Source organism: Bubalus bubalis, chromosome 5 (genome assembly GCF_019923935.1).
Source record: "Bubalus bubalis isolate 160015118507 breed Murrah chromosome 5, NDDB_SH_1, whole genome shotgun sequence".
Classification (NCBI taxonomy): Eukaryota; Metazoa; Chordata; class Mammalia; order Artiodactyla; family Bovidae; genus Bubalus; species Bubalus bubalis.
Genome location: NC_059161.1, coordinates 72,768,524 through 72,794,585, shown reverse-complemented (window position 1 = coordinate 72,794,585; position 26,062 = coordinate 72,768,524).

Below are 26,062 nucleotides of genomic sequence, written 5' to 3'. Positions count from 1 at the left end.
AAATCTGAGTTTCATTCAACTCTCTGAGCACTGCTTCTTATTTTCTATGTCATTTCTTCTCACAGCACCGACTCTGACCCATCCTTTTTCACTGGAATCTACTGTCCACTGATTCTACTGTCCTTAGTCACCTGAGGGCTCTTCTTCCTTCCTTACCCAGATTCAGTTCCAAGATCAATCTTGATAAACAGTCTTGTGCTGATCCTCTAAACAATCACTGATGATGTACTGCAAGTTAACACCAGTCTCAACTCTGCTCCCCTTTTCTCTCTTCCTCCTACTCCCAGTTTTCTGAGCTTTCAGGTTTTCTATCCACCACCTTGAATGAAATTTCCTAGAGGCAGATGACAAATTGCAGAGGGAGGATCCAGTAATTCTTACAGTAAGAACCAAGCTCCAAGAAGCCCAGTCAGTGTGTGTATTGAAGACTATTAGGATAGTATTAGCAGATATTAGGATAAAAGCCTAGGGTCCCATCTTTAAGGGAACTAGATTCTTACACATTGAGTTTGCAGGTCTGAATACAACAATTTTATTGTTGTTTTTCAATCATTAAGTCACATCCTGTTCTTTGCTACCCCATGGTCTGCAGCATGACAGGCTCCTCTGTCCTCCACTATCCCTGGAGTTTGCTCAAATTCATGTCCATTGAGTCAGTGATGCTATCAAACCATCTCATCCTCTCCTGCCTCCTTCTCCTCCTGCCTTCAATCTTTCCCAGCATCAGTGTCTTTTCCAATGAGTCAGTTCTTCACATCAGATGGCCAAAATGTTGTAGCTTCAGGTTCATTATCAGTACTTCCAATGAATATTCATGGTTGATTTCCTTCAGGATGGACTGGTTTGATCTCCTTGCTGTCAAAGGGACTCACAAGAGTCCCCTCCAGCTCCACAGTTTGAAAGCATCAATTCTTTGGTGCTCAGCCTTCTTGATGGTCTAACTTTCACATCCTTATATGACTACTGGGAAAACCATAAAATTATTAGAGAAGACAACTTAATACAACTTGATACAAACAAATGCTAACACTTCATGAAGTGGGCAGTCTCCATTCCCAAGGGTCCAGAGAACTACAAAATGGGATCCTGTGCTGTGCTTAGTCATCAGTCATGTCTTACTCTTTGTGACCTCATGAACTGTAACCCACCAGGCTCCTCTTTCCATGGGATTCTTCAGTCAAGAATACTGGAGTGGGTCACTATTTCCTACTTCAGGGGATCTTCCTGACCCAGGGTTTGAACCCATGTCTCCTTTGTCTCCTCCATTGTAGGCATATCCTTTACCTGCTGAGCCATGGGGTGGGAGAAAGGAAGTTTTAAAGCTTAAATAATAAGAAACAAACAGACAAGTAGAGAATGAATAAGGAAACAAATAGAGTAATGAATAAGGAAATAAGTACAGAGAGCAGAGTTGGCTTGGCATTGGGAGATTGGCTGACTGGATGTAATCTATTTCTGGTTAAGAGGGATATTTACAGGGACAGGAACAAGATCTAAGTTTTGTTTTGCATTTATGGCACCAGGACAGGAGCCATTCCAACTTGGAACTAGAGTTTATTTCAACAATAGTATCTCTAAAATGTCTCAGCCAGCCCTTGCATTTCAATGACCATCATTCATTTCCTCAAAAGAGAGCCAGTTCTAATTAGTTAATTAGTAAGACACATAGTGCCCAGTATTCTTGCCTGGAGAATCCCATGGACGGAGGAGCTTGGCAGGCTACAGTTCATGGAGTTGCTAGAGTCGGACATGATTTAGAGACTAAACCACCACCACAGTGTTGGTAGAAGCTAATAGAAGCCATTCTAATTCTGGGATGTACACTCTCTGATTAAAAAAAAAAAAAAAGAAAGAAAGAAAGAAAGAAAGAAAAAAGAAAAAATACTGAGCCATCCTGGGTGGTGAAATTAAATGCTAGCTGCACCTGGAATATATCTTAAACCTACCTTTGAACCTATCACACTGTTTATGCTGAAGTAGTTTAACATAAGAGATAGCCTAAGAGCCATTCAGCTGATATGGATGGAGTTTGGGATTTAAATCAGAAGAGCTCTAAAATCTAGCATCAATTTCACTTCAATCTAGGCAGTCTGAATATACCCAAACTCTTGCATTGTCCTGCCAAGCAAGGCTGTTGAAAGGACTAAATGAAATGATTTCTGAGAAGTATATAATCGGGAGACAATAATTGGCAGTTGCTGCTTATTAAAAGATTGTGTCCTCAAGTTGCTGTTTCTAAAATCCTGTGGCCATCAAAATGTGTAAACAGACGTTATGATTAGTTTATTAATTGGAAAATTGGGACAAAAATTTAGATGCATTATTTCTTTGGCATATATAATAAATAAATAATATTTATATAATAATATAAATAATATTCCTAGGAGATAATCAAATCTTCTGATCTGCTTAGTATCTAGATGTTTTAGACAGATAAAAATTACTGTATTCAGTTAATTTATATAGGACGATGCTACATTTTATGCTAGCATTTCTGTCTGCATAGTGATTTGAGCAATGCCATTTTAACTTGATTATTCTGGTATTCTGTTTGGATGTGAAGCCTTTTTAATTTTACACTTTTCACTTTTAAAACTATAAAGAAATATGTTAGAAAAGTCTTCAACTTGTGCTTATATTAGAGACAAAAAAAGGATAGAATTGAATTATGAAATGAAAGTAAGAGTGCTCTAGTTCACAACTTTCAAATATAATCTACATGACAAGTGTGGAATAAGGCTGAATTTGCTATTCATAAGCTCAGACTGATCACTTGAACTCCTACCTGCCCAGCTTACTAGGACACACAGCTTCACCAACCAGGGTTCTCGTCTCCCTGAATTGTCCAAGGAGGATTTAGGGTGTTTTGGGGGATTTGGGGAGAATTCTCTTCTGCCTGGAGTTGCATCTGAAACATGGTTTTGTGACTGAACACTGGACAACACAGTTTAATATATCTTCATGCAGTGTGACAGTTACGTGTTTTGGTCCCAAAATACTCAACCAGGAAGTGATTAATCTTTAGCATACAAAGTTTAGAGCGAGGTACCAGAGTGCACCCCTGAGGTGTGTGCTAGAATGGCTGAACTGAGAGGAACCTCCAGACTCAGCCTTGCTTTGTGCCAGCACGTGGTGTCTGCAGAAGGACCTAAGCTGGTCCTTACCCAGATGCATGCCTCTCTCCTGGGGTGTTTTCCTTTGTGGGCTCTTAGTAGCTCCATAGAACAGCAAACTTCCTCTGGGATGACCTCCAGCCCAAAGGTTTCCAGATCCCCTCTACTGCTTTGCTCAGAAGAGACTGTTGGAATCCCTAGCAACTGGCCCACCTGCTCCCCTAAGGGCCATTTCAGAGCACAGAAGATGTTAGCAGATAAGGTCTTTGTCAAGGTGTTGCTGTTATTTAGTTGCTCAGTCATCCAACTCTTTTGTAACCCCTAGACTGCAGCCCACCAGGCTGCTCCATCCAGGGGATTTCCCAAGGTAAGAATACTAGAATAGGTTGCCATTTCCTTCTCCAGGGGATCTCCCCAGTCTGTGAATGGAACCAGTGTTTCCTGTGTCTTTTGCATTCATTGGCCTGAGCCATCAGGGAAGCCCCCTTTGTCAACTTAGATATTTTAAAATTTCTCTTGCACCTGCCTAAGCACCTTTCCTTACTCAGGTGTATCTTCCAGGCAAAAAAATTCCTTAAAAAGTTTCCAAATTGAAAGAAAAGCTGGCCCTCACTTTCAACTTTAAATTTCTCTTGCTAACAAACACTCTGTACATCTGGGAAATGTTAAAGGTTTTTGCATTTTTATGAACAAGTGTTATTATCTAAATTCAACTTAAATAGGCACAAAAAAATGTGCCTTGAATAAAAAACAACCATTTCAAGTGCCAAAGACATTTTGAAGTGGCAAGTTTTGCTCCACTTTACAAGGAAAGTATTAAGCAAGTCATTTAAAGATTTTACTAGAAGGATTATGTTTGGCAACTGATGAAAGAAAATAGAAGAATTTATGTGATCTAGTCCAGTGGGTGAAGGAATGCCTTCCTGAGGAATTGGTATTCAGTCTTGAACTAGAAGGGCATCCCAGGTGGCACAGTGGTAAAGAATCCACCTTCATTTCAGGAGACACAGGTTCAATTCCTGGGTCAGGAAGATCCCCTCGAGGAGAGAATGGCAACCCACTCCAGTACTCTTGCCTGAGAAATCCCATTGACAGAGGAGCCTGGTGAGCTACAGTCCATGGGGTCACAAACCTACAGACACAGCTGAGTTACTGAGCATAGGCTCTTTTACTAGAAAAAGAGACTGAGTGGGCATAGAGATTAGCAGAGAATTCCAAAAGAGGGCAGCAAATACCAAGACTCTGGGAACTAAACAGACCATGGAGCAGAGCCAAGGAAAGTCCAACTTAGGCTGAAATGGAAATCAGAAGCCTGAGTATCACGGTTTCAAAGAGCACTTTAATGAGTTACACTTTATTTTAGGACTAACAAGAAATTATTGAAAGATACAGGATTTTAAAATATTAAATACATAAAATTGGAAAGAGATGTTAAACCAATTAAAAATTAAATAAAATATTATTTTAGCTAAAATGTGAAGAATGGTATGAAGAAAAGTGAGAGCTAGTGACAGCCAACCAGTTAGAAGTCTTTTGAATTGGACTATAGCAGGGAAAACATCATGTTAAAAATAAAAATATAAAAGGAATATCATCTCTAAATTGGCACTAGCAGTTACAGTCTTACTAAAGAAATAGCAACCATAGGCACTTGGGGAATGATGTAATTCAAGAACACTGATATAGAAAAGGTATCAATGCAAGAGCAATTCATTTTATAGTGCAAAATGTTTTAATATTTTGTTTGGCTTGCATGGATTAAAATGTTAAAAATAGGACATATATGATGTTTACTATATAAAAGTGAAAGTCACTCAGTCGTGTCTGATGCTTTGTGACCCCATGGACTGTATAGTTCATGGAATTCTCCAGGCCTGAATACTGGAGTGGGTAGCCCATCCCTTCTCCAGGGGATCTTCCTGACCCTGGGATCGAACCTAGGTCTCCTGCATTGCAGGTGGATTCTTTACCAACTGAGCTATGAGGGAAGCCCATTTATTGTATGGTCATTTAACTACTACCCCAGACTCATATCTAAAGTGTTTTAAAAACATTTGTGAAAAATTAAAATATTTTCTTATTTGTTTTAGTGCCAATATTCAGTTACAGTCTAAAACGGGGGTCTCACGGTTTTGTGTGTCTATGGCACCCCACTCCAGTACTCTTGCCTGGAAAATCCCATGGACGGAGGAGCCTGGTGGGCTGCAGTCCATGGGGTCGCTAGGAGTCGGACACGACTGAGTAACTTCACATTCACTTTTCACTTTCATGCATTAGAGAAGGAAATGGCAACCCACTCCAGTGTTCTTGCCTGGAGAATCCCAGGGATGGGGGAGCCTGGTGGGCTGCTGTCTATGGGGTCGCACAGAGTTAGACACGACTGAAGTGACTTAGTAGTAGTAGTAGCAGTAGTATACCTTACATAATAATATATAGCCCTTGTGATTTAGAAGCGTCAATCCCAGGTACCACAGATCAAAATTTATAGAGTGACACACTAGCTTAATAATATTTTATTAAATATTATATTTTCCAGATTATTATGTTCTTATGTTTGATTGTTTTGCTTTAATATATAATGTAGGTAGTTTCAGGGTTCTCCCAGTTTGTGAAATAGAGTGTATGGTATACTTTTCATCTTTGTGGTGGTTAGCACCTGAGCATGACAAAACTATTTATTAAATGAACTAATGCAGGCAGATATCTATTCCATAGGTATTTTACACAATTATACTTATATCATGGGATAAATTTAAATAGGCATATCAAAATATGCCTTGAATAAAAAATAACTTCAAATGCCAAAGACATTTTGGGGTAGCAAGTTTTGCTCCATTATACAAAGAAAGTATTAAACAAGTCATTTTAAAATATAACTAGAGAATTAACTAGAGAAGTAATTGTAAAACATTTTTAGATAAAACAAAGTATATTATTTTCAGTTACTATGATGCTTTATGATGATCCTAGAAACTAGGGAAAAGAGACTTGTTTTTCAGTAGCTATGTCATGTCTGATTCTTTGTGACCCCATGAACTGAAACATGCCAGGCTTCCCTTTCTTTCACTATCTCCTGGAGTTTGCTTAAACTCATGTCCATTGAGTCAGTGATGCCATCCAACCATCTCATCCTCTGTCACCTTCTTCTCTTCCTGACTTCAGTCTTTCCCAGCATTAGGGTCTTCTCCAATGAGTTGGCTGTTTTTCACAATAAGTGGCCAAAGTACTGGAGCTTCAGCTTAAACGTCAGTTCTTCCAAGGAACATTCAGAGTTGATTTATTTTAGGATTGACTGATTTGATCTCCTTGTAGTCCAAAGGACTCTCAAGAGTCTTCTCCAGCACATCAAACGCCTTCATACCTACAATGAAACCAAGCACCACCCAAGGGCCAACAAGTTCCAGAGCAAGACATACCACGCAAATTCTCCAGCAATACAGGAACACAGTCCTGAGCTTCAATATACAGGCTGCCCAAAGTTACTCCAAAACCATTGACATCTCATACCTCGTTACTAGACACTTCATTGCAGTCCAGAGAGAAGAAATCCAGCTCCACCCACCAGAACACTGACACAAGCTTCCCTAACCAAGAAACCTTGACAAGCCACCGATACAACCCCACCCACAGCGAGGAAACTCCATAATAAAGAGAACTCCACAAACTGCCAGAATACAGAAAGGCCACCCCAAACTCAGCAATATAAACAAGATGAAGAGACAGAGGAATACCCAGCAGGTAAACGAACAGGATAAATGGCCACCAAACTAAACAAAAGAGGAAGAGATAGGGAATCTACCTGATAAAGAATTCCAAATAATGATAATGAAAATGATCCAAAATCTTGAAATAAAAATGGAATCACAGATAAATAGCTTGGAGACAAGGACTGAGAAAATGCAAGAAAGGTTTAACAAAGACCTAGAAGTAATAAAAAAGGAGTCAATATATAATGAATAATGCAATAAATGAGATCAAAAACACTCTGGAGGCAACAAAGAGTAGAATAACGGAGGCAGAAGATAGGATTAGTGAAATAGAATGATAGAAATAAGTGAATCAGAGAGGAAAAAAGAAAATCGAATTAAAAGAAATGAGGGCTATCTCAGAGACCTCCAGGACAATATTAAACGCTCCAACGTTCAAATCATAGGAGTCCCAGAAGAAGAAGACAAAAAGAAAGACCATGACAAAATACTTGAGGAGATAATAGTTGAAAACTTCCCTAAAATGAGGAAGGAGATAATCACCCAAGTCCAAGAAACCCAGAGAGTCCCAAACAGGATAAACCCAAGGTGAAACACCCCAAGACACATATTAATCAAATTAACAAAGATCAAACACAAAGAACAAATATTAAAAGCAGCAAGGGAAAAACAACAAATAACACACAAGGGGATTCCTATAAGGATAACAGCTGATCTTTCAATAGAAACTCTTCAGGACAGAAGGGAATGACAAGACATACTTAAAGTGATGAAAGAAAATAACCTACAGCCCAGATTACTGTACCCAGCAAGGATCTCATTCAAATATGAAGTAGAAATCAAAAGCTTTACGAACAAGCAAAAGCTGAGAGAATTCAGCACCACCAAACCAGCTCTCCAACAAATGCTAAAGGATATTCTCTAGACAGGAGACACAAAAACGGTGTATAAACTCGAACTCAAACCAATAAAGTAAATGGCAACGGGATCATGCTTATCAATAATTACCTTAAACGTAAATGGGTTGAATGCCCCAACCAAAAGACAAAGACTGGCTGAATGGATACAAAAACAAAACCCCTATATATGTTGCCTACAAGAGACCCACCTCAAAACAGGGGACACATACAGACTGAAAGTGAAGAGATGGAAAAAGATATTCCATGAAAATAGAGATCAAAATAAAGCAGGAGTAGCAATATTCGTATCAGATAAAATAGATTTTAAAACAAAGGCTGTGAAAAGAGACAAAGAAGGACACTACATAATAATCAAAGGGTCAATCCAAGAAGAAGATATAACAATTATAATATATATGCACCCAACATAGGAGCACCGCAATATGTAAGACAAATGCTAACAAGTATGAAAGAGGAAATTAACAATAACAAAATAATAGTGGAAGACTTTAATACCCCACTCAAACCTATGGATAGATCAACTAAACAGAAAATTAACAACGAAACACAAACTTTAAGTGATACAATAGACCAGTTAGACCTAATTGATATCTATAGGACATTTCACCCCAAAACAATGAATTTCACATTTTTCTCAAGTGCACACGGAACCTTCTCCAGGATAGATCACATCCTGGGCCACAAATCTAGTCTTGGTAAATTCAAAAAAAAGTAAGATTAGATCTCAATTACAGGAGAAAAACTATTAAAAATTTCAACATATGGAGTCTGAACAACACGCTGCTGAATAACCAACAAATCATAGAAGAAATCAAAATATACATAGAAATGAATGAAAATGAAAACACAACAACCCAAAACCTATGGGACACTGTAAAAGCAGTGCTAAGGGAAAAGTTCATAGCAATACAGGCATACCTCAAGAAACAAGAAAAAAGTCAAATAAATAAACTAACTCTACACTTAAAGCAACTAGAAAAGGAAGAAATGAAGAACCCCAGGGTTAGTAGAAGGAAATAAATCTTAAAAATTAGAGCAGAAATAAATCCAGCACAATTCGAAGGCATCAATTCTTTGGCACTCATCCAATTCTTTGGATCTTGATGGTCCAACTCTCACATCCTTACATGACTACTGGAAAAAACAGCGTTGACAATACACATACTTGTCTGCAAACTGATGTCTCTGCTTTTTTTTTTTTTTTTTTTTTTTACTTTACAATATTGTATTGGTTTTGCCATACATCAACATGCATCCGCCATGGGTGTACACGTGTTCCCCATCATGAACCCCCCTCCCACCTACCTCCCCATACCATCCCTCTGGGTCATCCCAGTGCACCAGCCCCAAGCTTCCCATATCCTGCATCGAACCTGGACTGGCGATTCGTTTCTTATATGATATTATCCATGTTTTAATGCCATTCTCCTAAATCATCCCCCCGCCCTCTCCCACACAGTCCAAAAGACTATTCTATACATCAGTCTCTCTTTTGCTGTCTCGCATACAGGGTTGTCGTTACCATCTTTCTAAATTCCATATATATGCATTAGTATACTGTATTGGTGTTTTTCTTTCTGGCTTACTTCACTCTGTATAATAGGCTCCAGTTTCATCCACCTCATTAGAACTGATTCAAATGTATTCTTTTTAATGGCTGAGTAATACTCCATTGTGTATATGTACCACTGCTTTCTTATCCATTCATCTACTGATGGACATCTAGATTGCTTCCATGTCCTGACTATTATAAACAGTGCTGCAATGAACATTGGGGTACACGTGTCTCTTTAAATTCTGGTTTCCTGGGTGTGTATGCCCAGCAGTGGGATTGCTGGGTCATATGGCAGTTCTATTTCCAGTTTTTTAAGGAATCTCCACACTGTTCTCCATAGTGGCTGTACTAGTTTGCATTCCCACCAAGAGCTTTTTAATATGATCACTATGTTTATCATAGCTTTTTTTTAAGGAGCAAGTGTCTCTTAATTTCATGGCTGCAGTCACCATCCACAGTGATTTTGGAACCCAAGAGAATAAAGTCTGTCACTTTTTCTATTTTTTTCCCCATTTATTTGCCAAGAAGTGATGGGACTGGATGCCATGATCTTAGTCTTTTTGAATGTTGAGTTTTAAGACAGCTTTTTCACTCTCCTCTTTCATCTTCATCAAAAGGTTCTTTAGTTCCTCTTTGCTTTCTGCATTAGGGTGGTATCATCTGCATATCTGAAGTTGTTGATGTTTCTCTTGACAATCTTGGTCCCACCCAGCATTTCCCATGATGTACTCTGCATACAAGTTAAATAAACAGGGTGGCAATATACAGCCTTGCTATATACTTCTTTCCCAAGTTTGAAACAGTCTATTTTTCCACGTCCAGTTCTAACTGTTGCTTCTTGACCTGCATATAGATTTCTCAGGAGGCAGGTAATGTGGTCCAGTATTTCCATCTCTTGAAAAATTTTTCGTAGTTTGTTGTGATCCACATAGTCAAAGGCTTTGGTATAGTCAATGAAGCAGAAGTAGATATTTCTCTGGAATTCCCTTGCTTTCTCTATGATCCAACAGATGTTGCCAATTTGATCTCTGGTTTCTCTCCCTTTTCTAAATCCAACTTGTTTATCAACTCTTAAAAGATGATGTTAATACATTGTTGCCCTCAATATGCCAGCAAATTTGGAAAACTCTGGAGTTTCTCTGTTCAGGTACTGTTGAAGCCAGACTTGAAGAATTTTGAGCGTTACCTTGCTAGCATGTGAAATGAGTGCAATTGTGCATATTTTGAACATTCTTTGACATTTCCTTTCTTTGAAATTGAAATGAAAACTGACCTTTTCCAGTTTTGGACAATTTTTTTAACCTTCCAAAAGATTTTTTTTTTTTTTTTTAAGTGAGCAAAGGAAACACCTTCAGGTCAGTTAATTTTCCTTTTCAGAAGCTCAGATCCTGGATATGCCATTTATTCTCCAAACGAGACTCTGCTTTATCTTCACTGTCCATTTTGCTACTATTATGTATTCATTTTGGTTTCTGCTGTGACAGATGATCAAATATTGTCTGTGACAGACCATATCATGTTAAATATCTTTAGTGACCTGGTAGTTATAAAATATTTCTTAAATGAAGACTTTTGAAACTTCCAGATGGTATGAGATTTGTAATTTGGTGGCATTTACTAGGCTTACCAGATGGAATTATACCAGTCAAAAATCAATTGACATTTTTTGCCATTAGGCCACTTTTCTAATTTTTCAGGCTTCCCTGGTGGCTCAGATGGTAAAGAGACCCATGTTTGAAGTGGCTGCCATGGGGAATCTCAAAATATGTGAACCAGGAGAACTACGAGTGATGTAGAGACATTAACTAAAGGTCAGATCACCAACCACAGCAACAGTAAGGCATTTGCTGTGGTTTTATCTTGCTCCATTTTTCTGGGGGAGAAAAATCAAGTGTGTGTATATGTGTGTGCATGTGTGCACATGCACACAAGTGCACGTGGATTTGTGAAGGAAGAGGTAAATAGGAAGACAGCTTATGTAAAACTCTGGGATGAGTGGAAATTCTCAGGATTCTTCTAGAATGGTATTATCCATTGAGCTCTGTCCTCAGTTCATTACAATGAGTTGTTATTTCAATAGCAACATTTGCTCTTCTCAGAAGTTCACTGTAATAAGATTTGACATTTAAAAGCACATACTGTGAGAACAGAAAGCTATACAAAATCTTAGAACTCACATCATGGACCATAAGCTCATTGTGGGAAATTTTTGCCAATCTGCCTATTCTCTTATAAATTTATAGTTCTGTATTATTCCCAAGGCGAATTCTTCAATCAGCTTTATGAGTTTGTAGAGAGAAAATGCCTAATAAAGGCCAAATTACTGAATTTATTTTTCTTATGGTGTTAAAATGTTGGTTAAAATATACTTTGGAAATAAGCATTGCATTTCTCTTCCACAAAGCAGCTTATGTGGCATGACCTGCTCTTGTAATTGCATGTAGTTTATTGCCTGCAGCTAGAAATCACTCACTCCTAAACCTGTTGTTATAAAATCACCATTTTGGATTGTTAATGTAATGCAAATATTTCTTTGAAATGTAGGTTGTTTTCCAATCTCAGTATCATCACAGCTCATCCACCCAGCTAACGTGAGATTCATGCAATTCAGAGCCAAAGACCATTACTCCCTTGCTCTTTCAAAGCTGGAAGAAATAAGATGCCACATTATCAAGTAAGTTGCATTTAACCTTTTGGATTGAAAGAGAAAGAAATGCCATGAAATATTAAAAATAAAAATGCTGTTTTGAATTCCTATGTGGGGGCTAAAATTTTAATTTATAAGTTTTTTTTCAGTGTATGTTGATGAATTTGAGCCATTGATATCACAAGTGAACATGATGGAAATATCTCATTCTGACATCATTAATCATAAATTGAAAGCACGATTTATGAAAGAACTAAATGCAGATTTTAAAGAATTAAACTTGAATATATATATATATTCACATATGATGTTTATTTTGATAGTGTCATTAGTGCTATGTCAAGACATCTATATTTGCAGCAATTTTCAGTTTTCAAAAATCCTTTAAGCCTTAGAAAACCCATGGGCTTTGTTGAAAGTCAGTCCTTGAATGAGATAATCTGACATACAATCTGAGACAAAGTCAAGCTTATTACTTACGTAAATAAAGTGTAAGTAAAGTGAAAAAAGTCACTCAGTCGTGTCTGACTCTTTGTGACCCCATGGACTCTGCTGCTGCTGCTGCTACTGCTAAGTCACTTCAGTCGTGTCCGACTCTGTGCGATCCCACTGACGGCAGCCCACCAGGATCCCCTGTCCCTGGGATTCTCCAGGCAAGAACACTGGGGTGGGTTGCCATTTCCTTCTCTAATGCATGAAAGTGAAAAATGAAAGTGAAGTCACTCAGTCGTGTCCGACTTAGCGACCCCATGGACTGCAGCCCACCAGGCTCCTCCGTCCATGGGATTTTCCAGGCAAGAGTACTGGAGAAAATCCATGCCAGAGTACTGGAATGGGTAGGTGTTCCCTTCTCCAGGGGATCAAACCCAGATCTCCCACATTGCAGGTATATTCTTTACCAGCTGAGCCACCAGGGAAGCCCAAGAATACTGGAGTGGGTAGCCTGTCCCTTCTCCAGATGCAGGAATTGAACCGGAGTCTCCTACATTGCAGGTGGATTCTTTACCAACTGAGCTACAGAGAGGCAAGAGAACCGTGAATATTCATTGGAAGGACAGAGCTAAAGCTGAAGGTCCAATACTTGGCCACCTGATGCAAACAGCTGACTCAATGGAAAAGACCCTGATGCTGGGAAAGACTGAAAGAAGAAGAAGAGGGCAACAGAGGATGAGATGGTTGGAAGGCATACTGATTCCATGGATCTGAACTTGGGCAAACCCTAGGTAGTGGGCAGGGAAACCTGATGTGCTGCAGTCCATGGGTTGGCAAAGAATTGGACATGACTGGTGACTGAACAGCAAAGTAAGGACAGTTGTTTTTGCTTTGTTTATAAATATATATTAAAATTAAAAGTCATTTGGTCTTCTGTCCCATGAGCATCCATCCAATAGCTATCAACTGCTAAGATGTATGGCTGCTGTCACAAATGCTCTTGAAATCCTCAGGATAATATATCATCTTCCTTTACTTAAAACTCCTGTTCCTTGCCTTGTGGTCAGCACCTCTCTTCACAGTGTTATATAGAAGGTGATCTGTGCCCCAAGCAAGCCATCCACGGATAAAATTGTATGTGCCACATGCTAAGTTGCTTCAGTCATGTCTGACTCTTTGCAATGCTATGGACTGTAGCCTATCAGGCTCCTCTGTCCATGGGGTTCTCTAAGCAAGAATACTGGAGTGGGTTGCCATGCCCTCCTCCAAGGGATCTTCCTGACCCAGAGATGGAATCCACATCTCTTAAATTTCTTGCATTGGTAGGCAGGTTCTTTACCACTAGTGCCACCTGGGAAGCCCTACAAAATGTATACCTGTGATCAGAAAAACATTGGCCCTGCAATGTCAAAGAGTCAAGTCCACCTGATAAGAGTGGTTTTAAAACACCCAAAGATGGATTTTCTCAGCACAAATCTAAAGTATGCCTGAAATCAGATAGAGCTAATTAAAACTCAAGAGAGCTTTGTCAATACCTTGGAGTGGGGGAAGGAAGGTCAAAGTCTATCAAGAACTGAGAATTTTATTGAATGAGGCTTTTTCCACTTGGGGACTTATTAGGACTGAGAGAATATGAAAATAATGCTAAGGGAGACAATTGCATTATTGTATGGTCATGTTATGGAGACAGAAAGGTTCAGTTTTCATTCTCAGTGTCCAGGCTGTCTGTGGGGATAAATGGATTTTACATTCAAGGTATACTTGACACTAGTATACTGGGAGAATTTGATGTAAGAGAAAAAATAAGATCCAGTCTTATACATGTTAAAATGTGTCACATCTATGCTATCTTCTTTATTTGTAATAATACAAGATAGAGATAAGGATGGCTTATGTTTTTTCTTTCACTTTATTTCAATTCCCTGTTATGCCAGGCACTGTCCTGATGCCTCAGTGGCATACAGTTGAGCGAGGGCTCTTCTATGCTCTTTTCTGGTGATTTCCATCTTCACTGCTGGTCACATACATTATGTTAGTAAAGTCTTAGCCTTGCTTCTTTATAAACACAGTTATATTGTTGCTAGAGACTGCTTCCAGATGAGGTAACTGAGTTTAAGACAGATTAAATTACTTTTTTTTTTTTTTTCTTTTCAAGGTCAGATAGCTATCAATGTTGTTGGAACCAATTGGTATGCCCAACACACAGTGAGGCCAAACAAACAGAAAGGTTGGAGCTTGGAGTGGAGAAAGTTTTACTGCAGGGCCATGCAAGGAGAAAGGGGAGGCTCCTGCCCTAAAGATGTGAACTCTCTGATGATTTTCCAGGAAGACTTTTTATAGGCAAAATTGGGAGGGGGACTGCAGGGTGTGTAACTCTCATCTGATTGGTTGGAGGCTGTGTTCCAGGAATCTCAATGATCAGCCTTCTGGTTCTAATTAGCCTGGAGTTAGAGCGTGTGCTAAGTCTGAAGTTACCATCTTCCATCAGGGTGGGGCCTTAGTTCCTATAGAACTCAGAGATGGATCAGATTGTATGCACATCCCCCAAGGAGGAGCCTGGACCATGACCCATAGCTATACTATCCTTTTCTTTCCTTTGTTTATTGAAGTATAGTCGATATAAAGTATGGTGACTCATAATTTTTAAAGTTTCTACAAACTAGTGAATATGAAAAAAAGAACACTAACAGATATGCAGAACAAACTAGTTGCTGTCAGTGGGACAAGGAAGGATGGAGGGGCAAGATAGGGATAGGGGATTAAGAGGTAGAAACTGTTAGGTATAAAATGAGTTATAAGGATATATTATACAACACAGGAAACACAGACAATATTTTATAATAGCTTTAAATGGGGCAATGTTTTTTCTTTTGCATTACTTCACTCCCCTAATTAGCAACTGAATCTGCCCTTTGGAAATCAGGAAAGGTCTAGGAAACTTTAAAAAAAAAAAAAAAAAAGGCAGGGTCTTGGTCAGTTTCATCGGGTCAGTGCATTAAAAAAAAGTAAAGCCATTCGTGTTCAGAAAACGCTCCTTGTATTATACATGGCCTTAACACCAAGGGTAGGAATCAGAGCTGAATGGCTCAGCATCCACAGACAAACACAGAATTAAGCAGCCAGTGGAATGGATGCTGGCCTGGTGTGGCACAGTCTCCATCATGACAAATAAGGGAGGATCACCCCATGATGAAGCAGACAGGTTCTGTAATCAGATCACTCATGGCTCTACTGCTGTCTAGGAATGGAACCTGGAAAAAACATTTACACATTCATAGCCCTTGGCAGTTGCTCTGGAAAATAGTGATGATAGCCAAATGATAGGGTCATTGCAAAGAACATGTCACACAATCTAGACACAATATTTAGCCCAGTTTGGGCATATAATCAGTGCTCAAATAAATAGTCCCAGAAGCATAATTATAAATTAGCATTATTGACATCATCACTAATAAATATTCTATTGTTGCTGTTGTTCAATCACTAAGTCATGCAACCCCATGGACTGCAGCACATAAGACTTCCCTGCCCTCCACTAACTCCCAGAGAGTGTTCAAGATCACATCCATTGAATCGGTGATGCCATCCAATCATCTCACCCTCTGTAACCCTCTTCTCCTTCTACCCTCAGTCTTTCTCAGCATCAGGGTCTTTTCTCTGTGTGTTTAATTTTATGCCAGGTCTGTTGATATAGTACAGTCATAATTGTGGAAGTTATTTTCAGTACTGAAATTGGTGAGTGTGTCTATACTATTATGGCAATTGTGTTAGGGGAAAAGAAAAAGCAAGATAAAATTTTGACCTGTGTTTTGGAATTAATTAAAAATAAAAACTTTCTTCCAACCTAAAAATCCTCTTCACTAATATAGAAAGCTTTTGTTTGAATAAGCTTTAAACCAAACTATGATATTCATCTCAACAATCCACTAAAGAAATTACAAAGACAGAAAGACATCTCATCTGTTTATATAGCTAGGCAGATACAATTATTTACATATATGCTAATAGTCTTGATCCAAAGGAAAAATAATATGTTTTCTATCTTTGCAGCAAACAAAAATTTACAACTCGAAGTCTGGCATCTAGGCTAAACTCCCAAAGAGACAGACAGGGTACTTTATGTTAACATTTCAAGAAGATAGTTCCAAGGCCCTTGAGACATTCCTGGAATGCAAAGATGGCTAGAGGTTATTCACGTTTTCAAAAATTTTGCATCTATCTCTAAGAGACAAGGAAAGGATTTACAATTGCAAACTTTCTAAAAGGAAACCCTCTAGGAAAAAGAAGGAGAAGGAGGGAGTTTTCCTTCTTTTTTGGCATTAGGGAACTCATTTATTTCTTGAGATTTATATTTACCCTTGCATCTTTTGTGGGGCTTCTCTGCTGCCTCAGATGATAAAGAATCTGCCTGCAGTGCAAGAGACCTGGGTTTGGTCCCTGAGTTGGGAAGATCCCCTGGAGTAGGAAACGGCAACCCATTCCAGTGTTCTTGCCTGGGAAATCCCATAGAGAGAGGAGCCTGGCAGACCTGAGAGTCCATGGGGTCACAATGGGACAGACATGACTGAGCAACTAACAATTTTGCTTTACTTTCTTTCACTTGTATCTTCTAGACTTTTTCCAAGGAGAATAAAAAATAATATATTACCAAATTATTAAGAATAAAGGAGTTAAGGGAAGTGGAATTGAAATCAATGGTTTGAATGTTATAAAGCCATGGAAAATCCACTAAAATTCAGTAAGTTAATTTTAATTCACTTAGTGTCAGTTATATCCCTTGAAATAGGATTGTCACATAGAAACATTTTAGGCTGTTGTACTACTATGAGTTGAATTGTGTCCCTCTCACCCCTCCAAAAATGTGTTGGATTTTAGCCTCCACTAGTTCAGAAGGTGAAATTCTTTCAAGAAAAGGTTTTACCAGGGCAAGCAACCTAAAGAAGGCTATTAGGCCACTCTCTAATCCAGAATGATTGGCATCTTATAAAAAGGGTAAATTCAGACATAGAGACAGACACATGTAAAGGGAAGACAGACATCCACAAGCCAAGAAGAGAGGCCCAGAACAAATCCATCATTCAGAGTCCTCAGAAGGAACGAAAACTGTCAACACCTTGATTTCAGACTTGAGCTTCCAGAACTGAAAGGCGATAAATTTATGTTGTTTTAGCCATTCTGTTTTCTTCCTTATTGCAGAGATGGTAATCTTACACACATGCCATCGGTGAACATAGTAACTGTTCTTTTCTAACTGGTCCTTTTTATCACTGAACTGTAGTGCTGGAGAAGGTTTTTGAGAGTCCCCTGGACTGCAAGGAGATCCAACCAGTCAATCCTAAAGGAAATCAGTCCTGAATATTCATTGGAAGCACTGACCCTGAAGCTGAAGCTCCAATACTTTGGCCACATGATTCGAAGCAAAGACCATGATGCTGGTAAAGACTGAAGGCAGGAGGAGAAGGGAGTGATAGAGGATGAGATGACTGGATGGCATCACCAAATCTATGGACATGAGTTTGAGTAAACTCCAGAAGTTAGTAAAGGACAGGGAAGCCTGGCATGCTGCTGTCCATGGGGTCTCAAAGAGGCAGACACAACCGAGTGATTGAACAACAAAAATGCAGCAAGAGCGGTCTTAGCTCCCCGACCAGGGATAGAACTCGCTCCCTCAGCATTGGAAGGCAGATTCTTAACCACTAGACTGCCAGGGAAGTCCCCTTTTACTACTTTTATAAGCTACTTCTTGCTTTTGCAAGTTAAGAGAACAACTAAACATTTTTAAGCCCATAAAGGCATTTCCCCCCACCCCCTAGATTTCTATAATCTATTAAAGGTTTTCCAGACTGGACTCATTTCTCTTGAAAATGTGGCAAACTTCTGGTATACTTAATTTCATTCATTTTTATGGCCTAAAGTTCCTTCTTAAATATAATGTTTAAGTTCTTTATCTCTTTGTTTCCTCACATCTAGCATCTCTCTCCTATCTTCTCAAAACTCTGTTGTTGAGGCAATAGTGTTGGACTTTGCTGTTTAATCTCTCTTTTTTCAGTTTTATCTCCTATTTTGTAGGCATCAAGAAACACAACCTTTATAAATATTGGAGGCTCTTAATCTCTGACTCCCTGTCGTGTCCTACTGTTTGTGACCCTATGGACTGTGGCCCACCAGTCTCCTTGTCCATGGGATTCTCCAGGCAAGAATAATGAAGTGGGTTGCCATGTCCTCCTTCAGGGGATCTTCCTGAATCAGAAATAGAACCCATGTCTCTTACATCTCCTGCATTGTCAGGAGGGTTCTTTACCACTAGCACCACGTGGGAACTTGAAGTTAATTCTTGCCTGAACTGCTGTCTTTCTTCTAACATCTGACTGACTGCAGCAAGTAGTGTTCACACATCAATATTAATTAGATGGAGATTCTCCTGGACCAGGTCTGGGAGTGGCACACAGAGTCTACTCAGATGCAATTGGCTAGAACTCAATCCTGTGACCACACCTAACTTCAAGGGAAGCTGGGAAGGTAGTCCAACCATATATCCAACCAATTGGGCAGTGAGTTTAGGTGGACAGTCAATATTCTCAGTCATATGTGACATATCACCCTTACTTCTTTCAAATCTGTAAAATCAACCTAAGCATTCCTGAACATCATGCTTTAGCTTGCTTTTTTAATTTGCTTTTTCTTTTGTTGTTGTTGTTTTTCATTTGTTTGTTTTACATTATCTTTCTTGTCCTGGATAGTCACGTTACCTCACTGGTATTATTTATCCAATAATAGAGTCCTCTCTCAGTGTCCATGAGGAATGGGTTTAAGTACCCTCCCTCCCTACTCTTCAGCAGAACCAAGATTTGAGGATGCTCAAGTCCCTTATATGAAATGATTTAGTATTTGCATATAACCTAAGTATGCATGTCCTTCTGTATACTTTTTATAATCTCTTGACTACTTGTAATACCTAGTATTATACAATGTAAATTCTACTGTCTGTAGGCAGTAAATTCAAGTTTTGTTTTTGGGAACTTTCTGGAATTTTTTCGCCAAATATTTTCAATCTGTGATTCGCTGAAATCGGCAAATGTGGAACCTGTAGCTTTGGCATGCCAACTGTACTTCTTGTGCTCTGTCATTGATCACTGGGTCTTTGACACTCCTCCTTGCAAAGTTGAGATAGCAGGCATCAGAAACATGGTATGGGAGCTAAGCAGAGATGGGAAATGTGACTGGTAATAAGGAAACTGAAGAGGAAAGCAATAGAAAAAGGAAAAAAAAAAGCTTGTCTCATTTTCCTCTGAAGACATTTAATTTCTTTTGTTTTGATGCATTTCATAAAAATGCCTTTTATTTATGTATATGGTGTTGGAGAAGACTCTTGAGAGTCCCTTGGACACCAAGGAGATTCAACCAGTCCATCCTAGAGGAAATCAGTCCTCAGTATTTATTGGAAGGACTGATGCTGAAGCTGAGACTCCAATACTTTGGCCACCTTATATGAAGAACTGACTCATTTGAAAAAACCCTAATGCTGGGAAAGATTGAAGGTGGGAGGAGAAGGGGATGACAGAGAATGAGATGGTTGGATGGTATCACTGTCTCAATGGAACATGAGTTTGAGTAAACTCTGGGAGTTGGTGATGGACAGGGAGGCCTGGCGTTCTGCAGTACATGGGGTCACAAAGAGTCAGACACGACTGTGTGACTGAACTGAATTGATGGCGCAGTAAGCTTCAAGCCTGCTTTCTTTAAAGCTGCTTTTGAACCTTTCTCCAGGGACGATCATAACTCCACTTTAGCAATCATATACTAATTACATACTGATGTAAGAAGCAAAGGAATGAAAACATGAGATGAATAGTATTAGTGTATAAAGAAAAGTTAATATTTGGTCTTTGTCTATAGTTCCTGACACAGAGTTTCAAAAACTCCTGGAATTTTCTAAGTGATAGGAGTGCCTTTTGTTATTCATACTTGATTTTATGTTAACAAGGCAACTTATGGAGACAACTTTAGGATGAAGGCTAGTTGCCAGAAACAGCAAAGATGTGATTAGGAAGCAGGAAACTTTCAGTCCCTGCTCACCTCCCTGTCTCCAGGGAAGGAGGAGGGGCTGAAGATTGAGTTTCATCATGTGGTTAATGATTTAATTAATCATGCCTACATAATGAAACTTTGATAAAAATGCTGAAGAATGAGACTTAGAGAGCTTCCTGATTGGTGAAAATAAGTACCTGGAGGGTGGTGCCCTCAGACTCCATGGAGTCAGAAGCTCCTGTGCTTATGACTGATCCATATTTGCCCAGTGTACCTTTTCATCTGCTATTCATTTGCATTCTTTATATTCAAATGATAGTCCTTAAATATAACACTTTTATGAGTTCTGTGAGAATTCTGGAAAATTACTGAAATTCAGGGAGTTGTGGGAAACCCTAGATTTGTAGCTGGATGGGTAAGAGGTGCTGTTGGATTGGAGACGCCGAGTACTTGGAGCTTGTTGCTGAAATGAGAGCTGTCTTGTACAACTGAGTCCCTACTCTGTGGGCTCTAAGCCAATTCTGAGTAATGAGTGCTAGAAATGAACTGAATTGACATCTATTGGTGTCAAAATGGCTCAGATGGTAAAGAATCTACCTGCAATTAAGGAGACCTGGGTTCAAAACCAGCTCAGGATGATCCCCTGGAGAGGAGAATGGAAACCTACTCCAGTATTCTTGCCTGGAGAATCCCATAAACAGAGGAGGCTGGCAGGCTACAGTCCATGGGGTCACAAACTGTCAAACATGACTGAGCAACTAAAAACACTTTCATAAAGGGTCATGTCAATAAATTATATATTGCAATATAGTCAATCATAGAGCAAACTAATACTCATTGGAAATAGATCCTGGGAAAAATAGGCAAGAATGCCAGTTATTTTTAGCATATTCACTGTGTAAAATCAAGAAAGCAATATTTTACATATTGTCAATTTAAATTCAAGCCACTGAATATTTACTGAGCATCTACTGTGAGCTGTATTCCTTGCTCACTGCAGGAAGTCATGAGTTTGAATAAAGCACATAGAATTTTTAGTTTAATGGGAGACATAGATATATAGGAATGAATAAAAATACATTGCCTTGTTCTTCTTTTTTTCCTCTTCAAACAAGTTGGACAATTTTTTAATTCATAATCTAAGTGCTAGAATGGCTGAATGGGAGTTTGGTGCTATCTTCATGATTCATTAGGAAAATTTCTCATCCAATTTTAAAGAGAATATTTACCTTCCCCTATATTGGTGCAGAAAGAATTTGAGGTGATTATGAATGAGTTTCTATTGCTTTTAAAGCCAGTTTTCATTCCAGTCCCAAAGAAAGGCAATGTCAAAGAATGCTCAAACTACTGCACAATTGCACTCATCTCACACGCTAGTAAAGTAATGCTCAAAATTCTCCAAGCCAGGCTTCAGCAATATGTGAACCATGAACTTCCTGATGTCCAAGCTGGTTTTAGAAAAGGCAGGGGAACCAGAGATCAAATTGCGAACATCCACTGGATCATCAAAAAAGCAAGAGAGTTCCAGAAAAACATCTATTTCTGCTTTATTGACTATGCCAATGCCTTTGACTGTGTGGATCACAATAAACTGTGGAAAATTCTGAAAGAGATGGGAATACCAGACCACCTGATCTGCCTCTTGAGAAATTTGTATGCAGGTCAGGAAGCAACAGTTAGAACTGGACATGGAACAACAGACTGGTTCCAAATAGGAAAAGGAATTTGTCAAGGCTGTATATTGTCACCCTGTTTATTTAACGTATATGCAGAGTACATCATGAGAAACGCTGGACTGGAAGAAACACAAGCTGGAATCAAGATTGCTGGAAGAAATATCAATAACCTCAGATATGCAGATGACACCACCCTTATGGCAGAAAGTGAAGAGGAACTCAAAAGCCTCTTGATGAAAGTGAAAGTGGAGAGTGAAAAAGTTGGCTTAAAGCTCAACATTCAGAAAACGAAGATCATGGCATCTGGTCCCACCACTTCATGGGAAATAGATGGGGAAACAGTGGAAACAGTGTCAGACTTTATTTTTCTGGGCTCCAAAATCACTGCAAATGGTGAGTGCAGCCATGAAATTAAAAGACGCTTTACTCCTTGGAAGGAAAGTTATGACCAACCTAGATAGCATGTTTAAAAGCAGAGACATTACTTTGCCAACAAAGGTCTGTCTAGTCAAGGCTATGGTTTTTCCTGTGGTCATGTATGGATGTGAGAGTTGGACTGTGAAGAAAGCTGAGCACTGAAGAATTGATGCTTTTGAACTGTGGTGTTGGAGAAGACTCTTGAGAGTCCCTTGGACTGCAAGGAGATCCAACCAGTCCATTCTGAAGGAGGTCAACCCTGGGATTTCTTTGGAAGGAATGATGCTAAAGCTGAAACTCTAGTACTTTGGCCACCTCATGCGAAAATTTGACTCATTGGAAAAAACTCTGATGCAGGAGGAGAAGGGGACGACAGAGGATGAGATGGCTGGCTGGCATCACAGACTCGATGGACGTGAGTTTCAGTGAACTCCGGGTGTTGGTGATGGACAGGGAGGCCTAGAGTGCTGCGATTCATGGGGTCACAAAGAGTGGGACACGACTGAGCAACTGATCTTATCTGATATTGGTGCAGAAAGAATTTGAGGTGATTATGAATGAGTTTCTATTGCTTTTAAATGTGATACACCACGGCCTGACCTAGAGGAGTGATGATTATAATTTACATGGATGTCTCTCTCTCACACACACACGATTGTTTTAATGTACAAATATATTTATTAAGAACGTGCACAATGTGGTTAAGTCTTGGCACTACCACTACTGGGTCCCTAGTTCACTCCCTGGTCAGGGAACTAAGATGCCATGGTGTGGCCAAGAAAGAAAGAAAAAAAAAAAATGAAGAATGTGCATGGTTTATGATTTCACACAGTAGGTTCAAAGTTGCCATAGACTGAATGCTTGTGTCCCTCTAAAAATTCACATTTCATCCTTCAACATCCTTTCTTTATTACTGAACGCACGTGTTTCTCAGAAGCTTCTGATTTTCCAGATGTCTCAATTCTCTGGAGCAGCAGGGCCTTCAGGGAGAAGAGGGTGCAGGCAGCCATTGGCGTGTCTTGTTTGTGGAGCACATATTTCTAAGTTGTAAGTGGCATGGTTGGAGTCCCAGTTTGCCCAGCACTCCTTGTGTATGGCTATTGTCTCAGTATACTTACTAGGTTTGCCTGTCAATAGATCCTGATTTGGAAGATAAACTATATCTATTATCCCATTTCTAAGGCAAGGACCATGTGTATCTTAGTGCAGGAGGGTAGTAACTGCCTTGAAGACCTTGCATTCTTCTCTAAGATAAGGAAGTGGGTCTCCCAAACCCCAAACTCCTTCAGCATGAACTTGCCTTGGACTGACTCAAGGGTGTTAAAGGACGTGGGCCTAAGTTTGCCTTGAGTTCTCATAAGCAAGATGGATTCCTGGAGTGTCCAGCCAATGCAACCCTGCTAAGCTGAGACTGAAACAGACGTGTGTGTGTATGCATGCACATGTGGGTCTGTGTTCACATGTGTGGCAGGTGTGGTAGGAATCTACTCTTTCCAATAAGAAGAAAAGTGGAAATGCAGAGAAATGTTCTTTATTACTGGAACTGCCTCCTTCTGTGTGCAATACAAAGAAGAAGTGAAAGAAAGGGAGATCGACTTAAAGCCACGATGACTCAGGGTCCTCTTTTTCCCATTTATAATCACACAATTCAGTGAGAAGCTCTAATAGGAAACCTGTTCTGGAAGAGATACATATTCAGAGCTGCTAGACCACCCCTGAAACTCTTTCCTAGGAAAGCTCTAAGCATGATACACAAAACCCTAGCAACTCATTGAAAAAAATTGTATTTTACTATGAGGGTTTTTTGTGCTTGAATTCCAAAGGTCACTCCCTGGTCAAGCAACTTTGTGAGAGAAAAGGCAGAGTTAGCTTGGCCAGGATAGGAGAATTTGGAAAGAAGATTTGAGGGATGTTGGTGAAGTAGAGTAGGGGTGGGGAGAAAGAGGGAGGAAAAGAGTAGAAAAAGAAGAGAGGATGTCATGTTAAACCCTGTAAAGAAGGGCAAGTAGGGTGAATGGTAGGAAAAGCCACTAGGTTTGGGGTTACAGTATTACTGTGTGTTGGGTCTGGGCAGAATCTGCTAAATCCAACCATGTTATCAGCTCATTCTGTATGGCACTGGCTGGACACAGTTTAAAGAAACCACAATTTCTGCCAGAAACAAATTTCTTCTTCCAAGAAAATCATGTGTTCACGATAGCAAACCAAATGGAACAGATAAGCAAGACCAAGGGTATTTGCCTCTTTAAATAAATGCCATCAACTTTATGCAACACATTTTCTTTAGATGTAGACAACTACTGTAAGTAGAAAAGATTTATTTATTTGTTCAATAAAATTTCGTTGACTGTCTGTGTGCCAGGCATTGGGTACAACTTAAGCACCACATGTGGCCCCAGATTCATAAGAAATCCTACCTATTTCTTTAGTAAGACAGCTCATTTGAACCATCTCCAAACCACCTACCTAGGTGGTTCCAATAAGCATTGTTGATACAAAGGTTAAAAGTCAGTGACTGCATTGTGATATAATGGACACAGATACCAAGGGGTCACCACTTGTATATCCATCCTTCTCCCTACATTTCAAGTCAGGTTGTCCTTATACTCTGGACAGTCTTCTCGACTGGTAGACATGATAGATGTGGTGGAGTAACTACTCTTTCTCCCTGACAGGGTTGATGCTGAGCCCAGCCTTATCTGTCTGTCCAGGGAAAGCCCAGGGGTCTAGTCGCTCTAGTACCATCATGACAACAAGCAGGAGCAGTGGCCCCAGTTTTCATCTCCAAGACCCTCTCTGTCAACAGTGTACCATCCCACCCATTCCTGAAAAGATGGACCTGGAGCCATCCTTCCCTTGAGATCTCCCAAATTTGCTGCATTAGAGAATGGAGCCCCCTTCCATTACCTCAGAGAGTGAGGGCTCATGTTTTTATTTGTTTTGCTGTATCCGTCTTTCTCATTAAGGGTAAGCTGGCAAGAAGAGAAATGAGCATTCTTGAGGTTAACCCTTGAGACAAGGTGAAGTTTCATTCTTAAGAAATTTGTTCCAGTCTTACACAAATATTTGCTCTTAGGCCTTTGTTTATTTGTGGGCAATAATAGCAACAGAATTTTTTCAAAAGAAACCCTCATACACCTTTATACACACAAACACATGTTTTTTTAATTTTTTTTATTGTTGTGGTAAAAGTCATATAAAGTGTACTATTTTTTAATCATATTTAACTGTATAGTTCACTGAAGACACGAAATACATTCACATTGTTTTGCAACACTCATCATCATGCATCTGTGGAGTTTTTCATCTTCCTAAACTGTCCCTTGGACTGCAAGGAGATCCAACCAGTCCATTCTGAAGGAGATCAGCCCTGGGATTTCTTTGGAAGGAATGATGCTAAAGGTGAAACTCCAGTACTTTGGCCACCTCATGCGAAGAGTTGACTCATTGGAAAAGACTCTGATGCTGAGAGGGATTGGGGGCAGGAGGAGAAGGGGACAACAGAGGATGAGATGGCTGGATGGCATCACTGACTCGATGGATGTGAGTCTGAGTGAACTCCGGGAG